The 13,996-nt window shown below is 45.3% G+C and overlaps 1 pseudogene; it reads left to right on the top strand.

The window, feature by feature from the left end:
• Positions 1 to 564: 564 nt before the first annotated feature.
• Positions 565 to 13,996, top strand: part of LOC119283523 — a 33,012-nt pseudogene continuing 19,580 nt past the window's right edge.

Here is a 13,996-nt window from a genome sequence, read left to right as displayed (position 1 = left end):
AGTAAAACTACCTATCTAGTCAAGTTTAAATGAGGCCGGAAGCAACGAACAACAATTCCGGTAAATCCCCATATGCATATATTAGGGTTGGTACTGTTCTGCCCTAAACCATATTTTATAGTTGTTAAACATGCAAAGAGATGCCACCATGTTAAACTAGGCAAAATTCTACCCCATTTACATATAAAGTTTATTAAATTCCAAGTTACGGTTAAATAGTTATGAATTAAAGCATTTTTAGCATGGCATATGGGCAAAATTACACAAACCGCATTTTAAACATTTTAAACATGGATGAAAATTGGATATTATGAAACTAGACAAAATTTTAGGCATTTTTCATATATAAAGCATTTTAATCCGATGCGCGGTTTAGAAGTTATTAAATGCATGATCCCAAAGGGGTTTTCTGTAAAACTGCAATTCCCTGGAAATTAACTAAATTCGCAGACGCAGCAAAAAACATCCACTGGGCCGAAACTTCCTCGGCCAACAGTGCAGTGGGCGCTCGGGGTGTGCTGCTCACCCATGGGCCTCTTGGGCCGGCGGAAAAATAGAGGAGGCATGGCGCTGGGCCTGAAGGCAATGCAAAGGGGCAGCCCATATGCACTACCGCTCGTCCTCCCCGCTCGAGCGAGCGCAGAAACAGAGGAGGAGGCGCACGGCATGGCAGCGTTCATCGACGGGTCCCGGGGGCGCGGACCAGCGAGGAGATGACTGGAGGAGGTAGATTCGAGCACGGGACGACAAGGGCAACCGGATCCGGGGCGGAGATGGCCGGCGGCGTCGACCTATTAAGGGCATAGAGAGAGAGAGGCCATGAGAGAGCAGAGAGTCGGAGAGGGAGTGACGAAGAGAGAGGAGTGCAGGGAAGGCGGCCCGGTTCTGGTGGTGCTTCGAAGGCTCTGCTCGCCGGCGGCGAGGGCTCATCTGTTGGTGAAGGCGCGGCTGCGGGGTGGAGGAGGGAGGCGCAAGCCGTCAGGCCGGGGCAGGTCCGACCATCTCCGGACGCGGTGGCCCACGGTCTTGGCGACGGTGCTGCAGAGGGCGGCATCCAGCGGCTCCATGGCTGGGTCTGCGGCGGCATCGTGGAGTTCCTGAAGAGGAGAGAGAGGTGAGGGAGTCGGGGGAAAAGGGAGGCCATGGCATCGTTCCTGTGTGAGGGATCAGTGAGAGAGAAGCACGGGGAGGAAAAGATATAGGAAGGAGAAGGAGGAGGACGAGGCCGGTCCTGGTCCTGGTCGCCGGCGGCGGGGTCGTCGGAGGACGCGGCCTGCAGGGTCGCGAGGCTCGGGCGCAAGGGCTTCTGCCCCGATGCTGCGGGCACAGGGACGATGAGGCGAGGAGGTAGGATGGCGGATGGATCGAGGGAGGAGGGGATCTGGGAGGAAGAGGCTGATTAGCTCGGCGCTGAAAACAAAAGGAGTGGCGGCGGCGTGGGGATTGGGGGACAAGGTCCCTAGAATTTAGGGTTAGGGACTATATATAGCATGTAGGCGAAAAGAGAGGGATTTGGAATCATCGGATCGAAATCCGACAGACGAGAATAAATATGCTAAGGAGTCCAATAAATAAAACGATGATATTTTGTAGACGTTTGGGGATGATCCGAACACAATGGTGGCGACAGTCCGGGTCGGGTTTGGGACAACTATCGGACGCGCGCGCGAGGAGGGCCGCGGGCTGACGAGAGAGGTTAGGTTGGGTCTGGCGGATTGTGAAGAGTGGGTTGGTCTGAGAGAAGAGGGGAGAGATGCAGCCCGGCACGGTTTCCGGAGACCGAAAACGTCCGACGTTGGACCGGCTATACTGCCGCTATAGTCATCCGTTGGGGCATCAAATGATCTCCGAATGCAATGAAACTTGACAGGCGGTCTATCTACACTATAATAAGACCACACGTCAACTCTCATCCCATTCCGAGAACATTTTCCGGCCACTTATAAACTACTATTTCGGACATGCCGCGGGCGTGTGCAACTGTGGTTGGGCTCAGAATGGTCAACAGAGAGAACTCGGAGAACCTGGACGAATGCAAGTTTTAAAACATGATGATGCAATGCACATGATGACATGATGAAATGCAACACGCAAGCAAAAGACATGGCAACGACGGTGAATAACTCGAAGACACCTGGCACATCGGTCACGGGGCGTCACAACACTCCAGCACTACGAGAGGATCTCGTCCCGAGATCAAGAATGGCACCGGAAGGAAAAACGGAAGAGAAAGAGAAGAGGTAAAACCAAGTTGCTCCTTTGACAAATGAGTGAAACCAAAGAACCTTGCAAAGGTTAAGCCATTTTGAGAAAAGAATACAACGGAGATGACGAAGCTGAAAACACTCCGGTTAAATGGATAAGCACGAAAAGAACACGATCTTTGACAAAACGGGATGATGGGTTGAAAAGAGCAACATCACAATGCCTCCGGATCAAAAGAATAGAAGATAGATAATTGAAATAAAAGAATGGAGAATAAAAGGACAACTTCTGCCACAAAAGAGCTTGTAAAAAGCATCCTTAGGCAAAGGGTCGAACGGAGTTGTTGGAAAACCAACAACGAAAAAGAGTAAACTTGTAGTGGGCTTATGGAGAACATCTCAAAACTGAGTTGAAATTCTGCCACTGACGGAAACGATAGATTGGATTGATATCGACAAGGAGACGAGAAACTTATTTCACCAGAAGGATAAGTGAAGAACTTGGGTCATTTATAAGAACCATAGATAGCAACAATCCTTAGGGAAGGCTTTAGGTGAAATATAACCCGAGATAATTCCATTGACGAGATTGATGGATTTAATATATCCCATTCTTGATAACTTGTGAATCACGGAGCACGAAGGGAAATTATCAAGAATGACATAAGACCACCTCAAAAGATATGCGTGAACGAATTGCACTTCGGATTGCAAGATGAAGAATGCATGAGCTCCTCTGAAAAGAATCTTGATGAACACTTCGAGAAGGAATTAAATCCTTTATGAACCATCATGTAGAGCCTCCATGAAGAACTCCGGTAACAAAAGAAATGATCAATCGAAATGAAAGAGAAGTTGAAAACACAAAGTGAAGACTTGCAATGATTAGATGTATCTTCATTATGAGAGAAATGAGAGAGCTTGGAACTCCAGGAAAAGAAAGATTAACAAATGAGATCAAGAATTTTTATGAACCTCCGGACTAAGGAATTAATCACTTGGATGAAACAAAGAATAAGAATTACGTTGTGCGCATCCTTCACCAATTTAGATTGATGACAAGCCACAGATTTGGCAAACTACTTATTCTCGTTGAAAGAATTAATATAGATATATCGCAAACTTGAGGAAGGTCTTCAATGAACCACCGGTGGGATTTGGAAAACAACGAATGAATTGATATGATAACCAAGGAAGGGAACTCTTGAACGAACCACCGTAAGAATTGAAAATGAACGAAGTAAAAAGGAAGAATCACTGGTAAGAATTAGCAAATAACGAAGATGCTTGAGAGAATTTAGATCCATGAGAACGAAGAGATCATGAACTGATTAGAGGATATTTGAACGATGCACCGGTAAGATTTAGAGAAAGAGAGCTGAAATCTGAGAATGAATAATCGTGAATTGATGGACTCCGGTTAACCAAACTGAGAAGACTCCTGAATAGCTCCGGATGGGTGAAAAGAATTCTTACAACCTAAAATAATTACGAGAGAATGGCAACAAGCTAGAATCACGAATCTTGAAGAGAAATGGAGCAAGGTATGGAGGAAAACTCTTCTTCAGTCTTCAAAAGTTGAGAATGACGATGAGAAACACCGTCATGAATTATTTAGACACTCCGGAATGAAGAATGGAAAGGTTGAACCAACGATGAAAAGAATTTGAAAGATCTTGGAGAAATACATATGACCGATAATGAATCATTCTTACGTCAAACTTCGAAAAGAATTTGAGGAAAGCTCCGGTAAAATTAAAAGAGTCGGGTAAGATCCTGGAAAAAGACCTGTGGGTTAGGGCCCACTCAAAAAAAACACCATTGAACGATTACTTGAAAAGGAGATTGCACCGGTTGAATTAAATGACTTGAATAAGGTAAGACCTCGAAATAGGTTGAAAGGATCTTGAATGACAAGACGAGCCTTTTGAGATATCTTGAGCATTCCGGAACAATAGAATAGCAAGCGGGAAGGATTAAGAGGTGCACCGGCATAAAAAACATTGGGCAAAAGAAAAGACTATGCTCAATACCAAAGCTTGAATTGAATCCACCGAAGAAGAAAAGAATGAAGAATGACGAACGAGTAGAGCATCTTCAAGAGAACCACCGTGTAGGAACGTGAAGGAAAAAAAATGGAGAGACTTCCATCGATAAAATGGATAGTTGGAAAAGAAATTTGGGTCCTCGAAGAAAAAGGGTGGGAGGGTGGGAAAACAAAGACAACTTGGAACGGATGAAGCAAACACCGTTGAGAAGAACTGATAATTAATCTTGCGAATGTTGAAGTGATCGGATCCACTTGAAGAGAGACACGCCGGTTGAAAAGGATTGGCATGACAATCTCGATTATCAAGAAGGATTAGTATTCACATCGGAGTATGAGAACACCATTTGGGGAAGGTATGGAATCAACATTTGACTTCGAAGCAACTCGAATACCACAACTCAAAACAAACAAAGGATTGGCTTGCAGAATAAGCCGAAACAAATATATGATAGAGATTTCGTCCAAAGTTTTTGTGGTGGGGCCTACACGGGCTCGATCGTACAGCACCATCATGTACAAGGCAGTGCACATGATATACGAAGTGTCCCTGAGTCGGCATAGCCAAGGACTCTTTAAGACACAACGAGACCACTGTAAAACCGACCGTGAATAGGCGGACCACTAGACGTCGGACCCCAATTTCATATCATACATCTGTCGGAAAGATATCCTAAGAGCTACTTGAATTCCCACTTATAAACTCCCGAAATTTTCCCGGTTATGCAATCAGGTGTTGGGGATACAGGGGAAGCATGATATCTCACCCAAAACTAACAAATCCTACATCCAGTTGTATCCATCCTTCAACACATAACCAAGAAACCTTCGGAAATCGTTTACCTCAACCTTCGAAAAGCATCCGTTATACGAGTTATGGCAATACTCCCGAACTCCCACCCCAGTACTGGGTGGCGTCGAGGTTATCTCACCAACAACTACATAAAAGAGATTTTCGATGTCGGAGAAACTACTCTCAGGTATTCCAGAACTGCAACGATAAAATTCTGACGACAACACCTCGGAGCTCAACTCCCCGGGACACAGCCACAACCCCTAAATGTCAGGAGGCACCAAGAACAATGTTCTCGTCACAAAACCATCAGAACGATTTCAAGATACCCGCGTGATCCTAAATTTTTTTTAGTGAAATTTGAGAAGAGAAGAGTCAAAACTCTACGTCAGGATGCCTTACCAGAGCGATGAAGGGACTGGGGAGTAAAAAGAATTCCTAAACTCTCCGATATACAAAATTCCTAAATGACTCAAAACATTTTTCTAGACTCAACAACGCCAGCTAATCGATCAAGCAGGGGGCTCCTAAGGTCGGGGAAGGCTCTGATACCAACTTGTAACGCCCTCGATGCGGCTATATCTCCCACGTGCCGAAGCACGACTTAGAGGCATAACCGCATTGAAAGCAATGTCGCAAGTGAGGTAATCTTCACACAACCCATGTAATACATAAGGGAAAAAGATACATAGTTGGCTTACAATCGCCACTTCACACAATTACAAGAATAAAGCATTACATAATCCAGATATAATCAAGGTCCGACTACGGAACCAAAATAAAAGAAAACTACCCCAAATGCTACACAGATCTCCGATCGACCCCAACTGGGCTCCACTACTGATCAACTAGAACGAAACAACACAAAGGACAAGATCTTCATCGAGCTCCTCCTTGAGCTTGGTTGCGTCACCTGCTCATTAACATCGGCACCTGCAAACTGGTTTTGGAAGTATCTGTGAGTCATGGGGACTCAGCAATCTCACACCCTCGCGATCAAGACTATTTAAGCTTATGGGTAAGGTAAAAGTATGAGATGGAGCTGCGGCAAGCGACTAGCATATATGGTGGCTAATATACGCAAAAGAGAGCGAGAAGAGAAGGCAAAGCACGGTCGAACAACTATGATCAAGAAGTGATCCTAGAACAACCTACGCCTATCATACGTGTTCACTTCCCGGACTCCGCCGAGAAGAGACCATCACGGTTACACACGCGGTTGATGTATTTTAATTAAGGTCAACTTCAGATTTTCTACAACCGGACATTACCAAATTCCCATCTGCCCATAACCACGGGCACGGCTTTCAAAAGTTCAAATCCCTGCAGGGGTGTCCCAACTTAGCCCATTACAAGCTCTCACGGTCAACGAAGGATATTCCTTCTAGCGGGAAGACCCGATCAGACTCGGAATCCCAGTTACAAGACATTTCGACAATGGTAAAACAAGACCAGCAAAGCCACTCAGATGTGCTGACAAATCCTGATAGGAGCTACACATATCACGTTCTCAGGGCACACCGGATGAGCCAGACGTCGGGTGGGCCAGCCCAGAGTTGCCCCTGGTAGCTCCGGACATCGCTCAGTTTAGACCAACACTCAGAGGAGCACTGGCCCAGGGGTTTAAAATAAAGATGACCCTTGAGTCTGCAGAACCCAAGGAAAAGAAAAGGCTAGGTGGCGAATGGTAAAACCAATATTGGGCATTGCTGGAGGAGTTTTATTCAAGGCGAACTCTCAAGGGGGTCCCATTATAACCCAACCGCGTAAGGAACGCAAAATCCGGGAACATAACACCGATATGACAGAAACTAGGGCGGCAAGAGTGGAACAAAACACTAGGCATAAGGCCGAGCCTTCCACCCTTACCAAGTATATAGATGCATTAATTAAATAGAAGGTATTGTGATATCCCAACAAGTAAACATGTTCCAACAAGGAACAACATCTCCATGTTCCAATAAGGAACAAACTTCAATCTTCGCCTACCACTAACAACGCTATAAGAGGGGCTGAGCAAAGCGGTAACATAGCCAAACAACGGTTTGCTAGGACAAGGTGGGTTAGAGGTTTGGTTTAACAATATGGAAGGCATGATAAGCAAGTGGTAGGTATCGCAGCATAGGCATAGCAAAAGAGTGAGCAACTAAGCAAGCAAAGATAGAAGTGATTTCGAGGGTACGATCATCTTGCCTGAAATCCCGCAAGGAAGAAGAACAAGTCCATGAAGAAGACATACGGACGTAGTCGAACGGGTCCTCACAATCACGACGTTATCGGAACCAACCCGAAGAAGCAACACCGGAAAGAAGCACACAACATAGTAAACAACCACCACATAAGCATGGCACGATGCGCAAATAAGTATGATGCATGTCCGGTTTAATGAGGCGTGGCATGGCAAAGTGCACAAGCAATCCTACAAATTAAGTGGAGCTCAATATGCAACTCTGTTGCATATTGACGAAACACCACATGACTTATTTAGTTCGATCTCGTTTATGTACCCAACAAGATTAAATGTTGATTAACATGGCAAGAGATGAAGCAAAGTAAAACTACCTATCTAGTCAAGTTTAAATGAGGCCGGAAGCAACGAACAACAATTCCGATAAATCCTCATATGCATATATTAGGGTTGGTACTGTTCTGCCCTAAACCATATTTTATAGTTCTTAAACATGCAAAGAGATGCCACCATGTTAAACTAGGCAAAATTCTACCCCATTTACATATAAAGTTTATTAAATTCCGAGTTACGGTTAAATAGTTATGAATTAAAGCATTTTAGCATGGCATATGGGAAAATTACAACAATGAAACCGATTATATATTTTTTCTCTCTTTTCTTTATTTGCATTTATGAACAAAAGTCGTAGATAAGGATCTGGCGTGGGAAAGAATAATGAAGGGTGTGTGATGTTCTTTTTCTCCCGTTGCAACGCACGGGCCATGTGCTAGTCTATCCCTAATAATAAAGCACGGATTGACTTTATGGGTTCACCGTCACAATACATTTTTTTATGTGAATTTACATTTTTAATTTGAATTTAAAACATATACACAAAGTGATACTAAAGTATTGATCGACCACGGATTTGTTTCTTCCTCCATAAATTTCGTCCGTCAAACTCGCCGGCGCACTGGCCTAGCGCGTACTCGAGTGGATTCTGGGCCCAATAATAAGCGTGTTCCCATGGACCACCCAGGCGGGCATCTAAGGAAAAGCTAAAAAGAGAAGGCACCGCGTTGCAAGAATTCGAACACGTGACCTCGTCAACCCTGAGATGGAAGTCACGCCATTCTAGACAGCTGAGTCTGCTAGCTGATGTGAATAAAACAAAGTTATTTCTTAGTTGTAGACTACAGCCAGACGTGGAGGTTGTGGGCCAGCTGGACATGCAGGTAGCCATAACAAGAATCCTAATTCAACTTAGCTACATGTACAAGTATGTAGAAAAAGTACCTATGTTTTCGGTTCATTTTGTACGTACTTCTTACAAGCTACATGTTTCTCAGCTGCAAAAAAAAGGTATTCTCTATTGAGCCGTCAGCAACAAGAATGGGCTCTGCTGGAAGTCACGAAAAAGAAGCGCCGAAAAATAATACTTCGCTAGGGATCGAGCTTATAACTTCCCTCAAGTATAAGCTGCAACAATCAATTATCAATTATCATTAGTCCCATATTACTCCCTTAAACTTATTCGCATCAATTTATATACGTTTTACCCAAGATCCATGAGACATGGATGTTGGATTTATTGGGACAGAGGGAGAAAATCTACTAGATTATATGTTGGCTAAATTAAACAAAATTTGTGAGGCGTTTGTGGTGGAATTAAAGGAAGAGAAGAGAGAGAGACCACCGGATTATATGTTGGCTAATTATGATGGGATTCATTAGACACGGGAGAGACTGAGATGATCCATGATGGAACAAGTGGGGGCTCTCCGATTAAATCTAGACACGCATATTTGAGGGAGAGAGTGGGATTCGTGAGCCCATTTGGAGATTAGATCGGTGCTTCATGCATGCAGTCAACCAATCAAACTTGATTCTCGAATCGCATGACCAAAGGGTAGGGTCATGGGGAGTACATCGCCTGTTTTATACCAGACGCCTTGAAGGGAGATTGTACGATTTGTGAGTCCATGGAACAAAGGTTGCAGATTGCCTAGCAGGATATAGTCGTATCATAGCACGACTGTGTGGTTGGATCTAGGACCTTCATGTATAGAGAAAATCTTACCTCTAAATTATAACCGTGTTACTATGGAATAAAAACCCTATTAAACCCGTGAAAAAAGCCAAGTAGTTATGCTTCCCCTTAATATTTATATCCACATCAATGGTCATGTATATTTTACAAGATGTGATTTATCAGTCACATAATTCTTAGCTTTTGTTGCATCATATTTGCCGAACAGTAAATAAAATGACATATCTTCTAGATTAATTCCTCAACAACTTTTGTTCCACTCTATTTATAGAGTGAAAAATTAATCATCTATAGCGGTGCTATAGTGGTTTTAGCATGCAAAGGTGCACGCAATTTTTATTTTTACCCGTTGCAACGCACGGGCCTTTTTGCTAGTCTATCCCTAATAATAAAGTACGGATTGACTCCGTGGGTTCACCGTCACAATACGTTTTTTTTATAAATTTACGCTTTCAGTTTGAATTTAAAACGTATAAGCGAGGTGGTACTAATAAAATTTGATACGTCCCGAACGAGCGAGGCGTAGATGCATCCTCATCCTGGGACGATGGCATCCCCGGTGGGCCGAGCCACGACGGATTGTTTCCGTCCAGGATTATATACAAGGAAAAAAACGTTTCTTTTCCAACTTGGTCTCTGTCCACGCCACGCATTGTTGCATCTACAAATAGATCGATCGCGACGTGTCTCCGGTTATGCAGCAAACACCAGACGCAAGGAGCGGCAATGGCCGCCACTGAGCTCGGTGGTGGTTATCAGTAGAACGAGGACGACGGAAGCCAGGCGCGGCATCGCTGGTCCGTGCAAAGACGACGGCGCCCACTGGAGGACCTTGATCCGCCGCCCAGTCGAGCTAGCATCGACCCCTCTTCTCCTCCACATCTCTAGCTTGTGCTCCTTGGTGCTGCCGTTCCCGCGTATGAGGTGGCCCGGCTTCCGGCGTTTTCCTGGCGTTCCCTTTTTCCCCTCTCTTTGTATAACGGTGGCGCCAGACGGAGGTGCTGGCGGTGTCTGGAGCTAGGGAGACATTAGCAGAAGGAGCGTGTGCACCTCCTGGATGGCAGGAGCCCCCGTCCATGCTCAGTCCTCCTCCGTTGGAACGGAATGCGACCTCCCAAGAGAAGCGGGTCAGGCGCACCGTCTTAGGGCGAGAAGATCTTCTTATCTACAATGGCGATGCATGAACCGACGAAGAACTGAAGCTGCGACCCATGGGCCGGCCCTGCGTGCGTGCGTCCGCCAGAACCAGAAACAAACCAGAAAAGGGGGGCAACTAAGGCATCCGGTTGCCTGAAACTTGCTCAGGGGCGGTCTATGGGCACGGTGTACAAGCTCTCTACTCTCTGTCATCTTATATCTCTGTGTTGTCTTTTGTTGCATGCGCAGGTGTATAACAGCAATAGTAACTAGCGTCAACCTGAAGGAGTAAGAAGCAGCGACATTTGGGTTTGCAATGGCCAAATAACTCAACAATCCATAGTTCGGTCACTTATTTCTCCCTAGCTCGGTGACTTGGTCAACTGCGCACTTCAGAAGAATAAGTACTTCTGAATGTTAAAGTCAATGGGCTAGCAAACTATAGAGATAATTGATTTGTTTCCATGTCTACCTTGCTGTATTCAGACTTGTGAGAGAAGGTGTGCATGTGTGAGGAAGACATGCAAAAGTTGTATATGAAAAGAGATGGTCGGCTATAGGTATAATAGAATATCCTCGGTCGATGGATGAAAAAAGAGTGCAGACCTAAAAAATGCTTACAAACAGCGGCCCTAAAAGCGTGACATTCGTAAAATCAAAAAAATTGTGATGAAAGCCCCAGTTCTCAAAGGAGGAGGAGAGAGCCATGGCGCATGGCCCACAAGTCCAACAACGCATACGTTAATACTTTTTTTTTAAATCACACATACGTTAAGAATTTTTACAAAGAATTTCAAAGAAAATTCTTCTTCATGTTACAGATATTTCACGTGGGTCATAAATCAAATCATCATTATGTTTTAGGTCACACTTATTGTTTTTTGTGAATTCACATTGACTGGATTATGTGTGGCCGATGCGATTTTCACCCGTTGCAACGCACGGGGCCTTTTGCTAGTCTTTCCCTAATAATAAAGCACGGATTGACTCCATGGTTTCACCGTCACAATACGCTTTCTTCTTATGTCATAATACGCTTTCATGATTTGTATTGGTAAAATCGTAATATAAACGAGGTGGTACTAATCTCCAAGCACGCAATTAATCCAGATTTTAGTCCGTCGTCCGAGACGGGCCGTCCAACTTTTTAGTGGCTAAAATCTGAGAAAAGGCTTTGATCACGGGCTCCTTCGCTGCCTTCTCCCCACGATCCGTACTAATTCGCTGATCATCAATCAATAGATTTTAAAGCCTCGACAGCCCACGAAAGACTCCCGACCCAAACCGTGTCCCTCTCCCAAGTGCCAACATGCCGCCGAATCGTCCTCCCATCGCCCCCTCGTGTGCGCTCCAGGGGCTGCAGGACGAGGCAGCCGTCGTCGCCTCCTTCATGCTCGCCTCGGGCTCAGGGCGGATCTCCGTGAAGTTTCCGTCCACCGCGCAGCCCCGCTCCTCACTCCGGCGAGTACTCCCCAACCCCCCCTCCCGCTCCCTTCGCCAGGTTCCCCCCTTGCCGAGCTGCCGAAAGCTTTAGCGGATGCTGCAGCTGCGGCCACTGGCTGGTCATGTCTCCAACACCGCTGTTGTCGCGTATTCTGGCGAATAGGACTTGGCAAAAGGCCTGGCCTCAGGTCGGTGGTACATGGTGCAAGGTCGAGGGCCCGTGGCCGTGGAGCAGCAAGGGGGCTTGGGGTGGACTTGGAGGTTTAGTTAGAGGGCACAGCATGCGGGCATTCGATGTCGTGGTGATGGCCGGAGCAGCAACAAGGTGCCGGGAAGCAGCAGGCAGAGCCGGCAGGAGACTCATGAGTCATGACAAAGGCTGGTCACAGTGGAGGCCTTTGGCCGGAAGACTCGAGGTGAGCTCGGGCCTGGCAGTAGAAAAAAGACCAGCGTCCATGATGGACATGGGAGAAGGGAGGAAAGAGAAGGCTCATCAGATTGGTGCGAGCCAGGGGGCTCAAGGAGGCCGGGGTCCACGGCGAGGTGCAGGCTACGGCGAGGGGCGCGACAGCTGCAGCCATGGTAGATAGCCATGGTACAGGCTTGGGAGTGAGGGCAGCGACTGCGCGTTTGGGCATGGCGCTGGCGAGGAGAAGGATGTAGAGGAGCCTTCAGTGTCCTTCTAAATCATCTCGGCAGCAAAGCTCACATGGCGACGGAGGTGCACGTGGTGTTGGCGTGTTGCTCATCCCCATGGCCTCCCTCCATGAATACGCTCTCGTGGCCACATGAGCCCTGAGCAGCGTACATACACGGTGTGCGTGCATGGGCCATGGAGTATGCACCAAGTACAAGTTTGATGGGGTAGTATCTCCTTGACTAATCATTGTCCAAAGTTTCTAAGCAATGATCGGTATGGCAGGTAAAATTTGAAGCATAATACTAAAGTTTCAATTTTTAGTGATCGGTATGGCAGGTGGACAGGCTTTATGTTCAGGAATTTGACATGCACATGCAGATTCAACGGAGAAAGTCCATGACTAATTACAGGCATATGGAAATTTAACGGAGAAAAGCCATGACTAATTACGGACACTTACAGGCTGAGACTAATTACACGTATGGACATTTACAAGCTGAGACTAATTACACGCTGACATGACATGGTTTGATTGACAAGAAGGGAAGGAAGCAGGGCCACCCCGGTGAAAATCAGGGGGGCCGAAGAGAATTAGCAAAGGGCTTCCGTAACTTGCCTGGCCCGTAGGTCTAGGATTATTGTTACTAGCTACCGCAGTCTGTTGGACATTTTGATTATCAATAATATGGCCGTATGCATCGTTCTGATATAGAGGCCGGGGTAAACCTCCTTTTCGTAAAAAAACATAGAGCTCCGCTGGAAAGTTTATATTTTATGAGAAAATTATGAGTGCAAGTGGGCTGGAAAAACACAAAACAGTGTGCTAAATATAGTCCCGTGGAGCAGATGAATATTTACATCCCATGGTTTACCTCCTGGCTCCATCATGTCCGTGCTGCTTGCTATGGAGGCTCCCTGGCATCTGCCACGTCTGGTAATTTTTAAGCAGTTGATATTTTCTACTTCATTCTTTCTACACTATTTTTTTCCATATAATCCATCTATTTTTGGTCATGATATATATAGTAGCATATTGAATCTATTTCGACGTGCTCAGATTGACATCTTGCTTGGTCATCACATAGACATGCATATTTAGAATAATTTAATTTATCTAATTAAATTGATGACCCGAAATATGATTGCAATTTCACTATATATTTGGAGTGGTTTCTGATGTCAAGTGTTAATTTTTTAGTAGAATATTGCAAACAGATAATGCTTTAGTGGACATATGTTGGTATTGCTAATCAACAAAGAAAGTGCATATTGATAGTGGCATGGCTGCATAGCAATTTTGCATTAAAAATAAAGATAGGGCAAGGCAGAAGCATGCGAATTGGAAGCTACTCCCTCGCTCCCTTTCTAAATATAAGTCTTTTGTAGCGATTTTAATATGAACTACGTACGGATGTATATAAACATACTTTAGAATTTAGATTCACTCACTTTGCTTATATGTAGTTCATATTGAAATCTCTAAAAAGACTTGTATTTAGGAATGGAGGGAGT

This window comes from Triticum dicoccoides, chromosome 4A, assembly GCF_002162155.2.
Source record: "Triticum dicoccoides isolate Atlit2015 ecotype Zavitan chromosome 4A, WEW_v2.0, whole genome shotgun sequence".
Taxonomy (NCBI): domain Eukaryota; kingdom Viridiplantae; phylum Streptophyta; class Magnoliopsida; order Poales; family Poaceae; genus Triticum; species Triticum dicoccoides.
The sequence above is the reverse complement of the archived record's forward strand: the minus strand, read 5'-3'. Positions and strand labels throughout refer to the sequence as shown.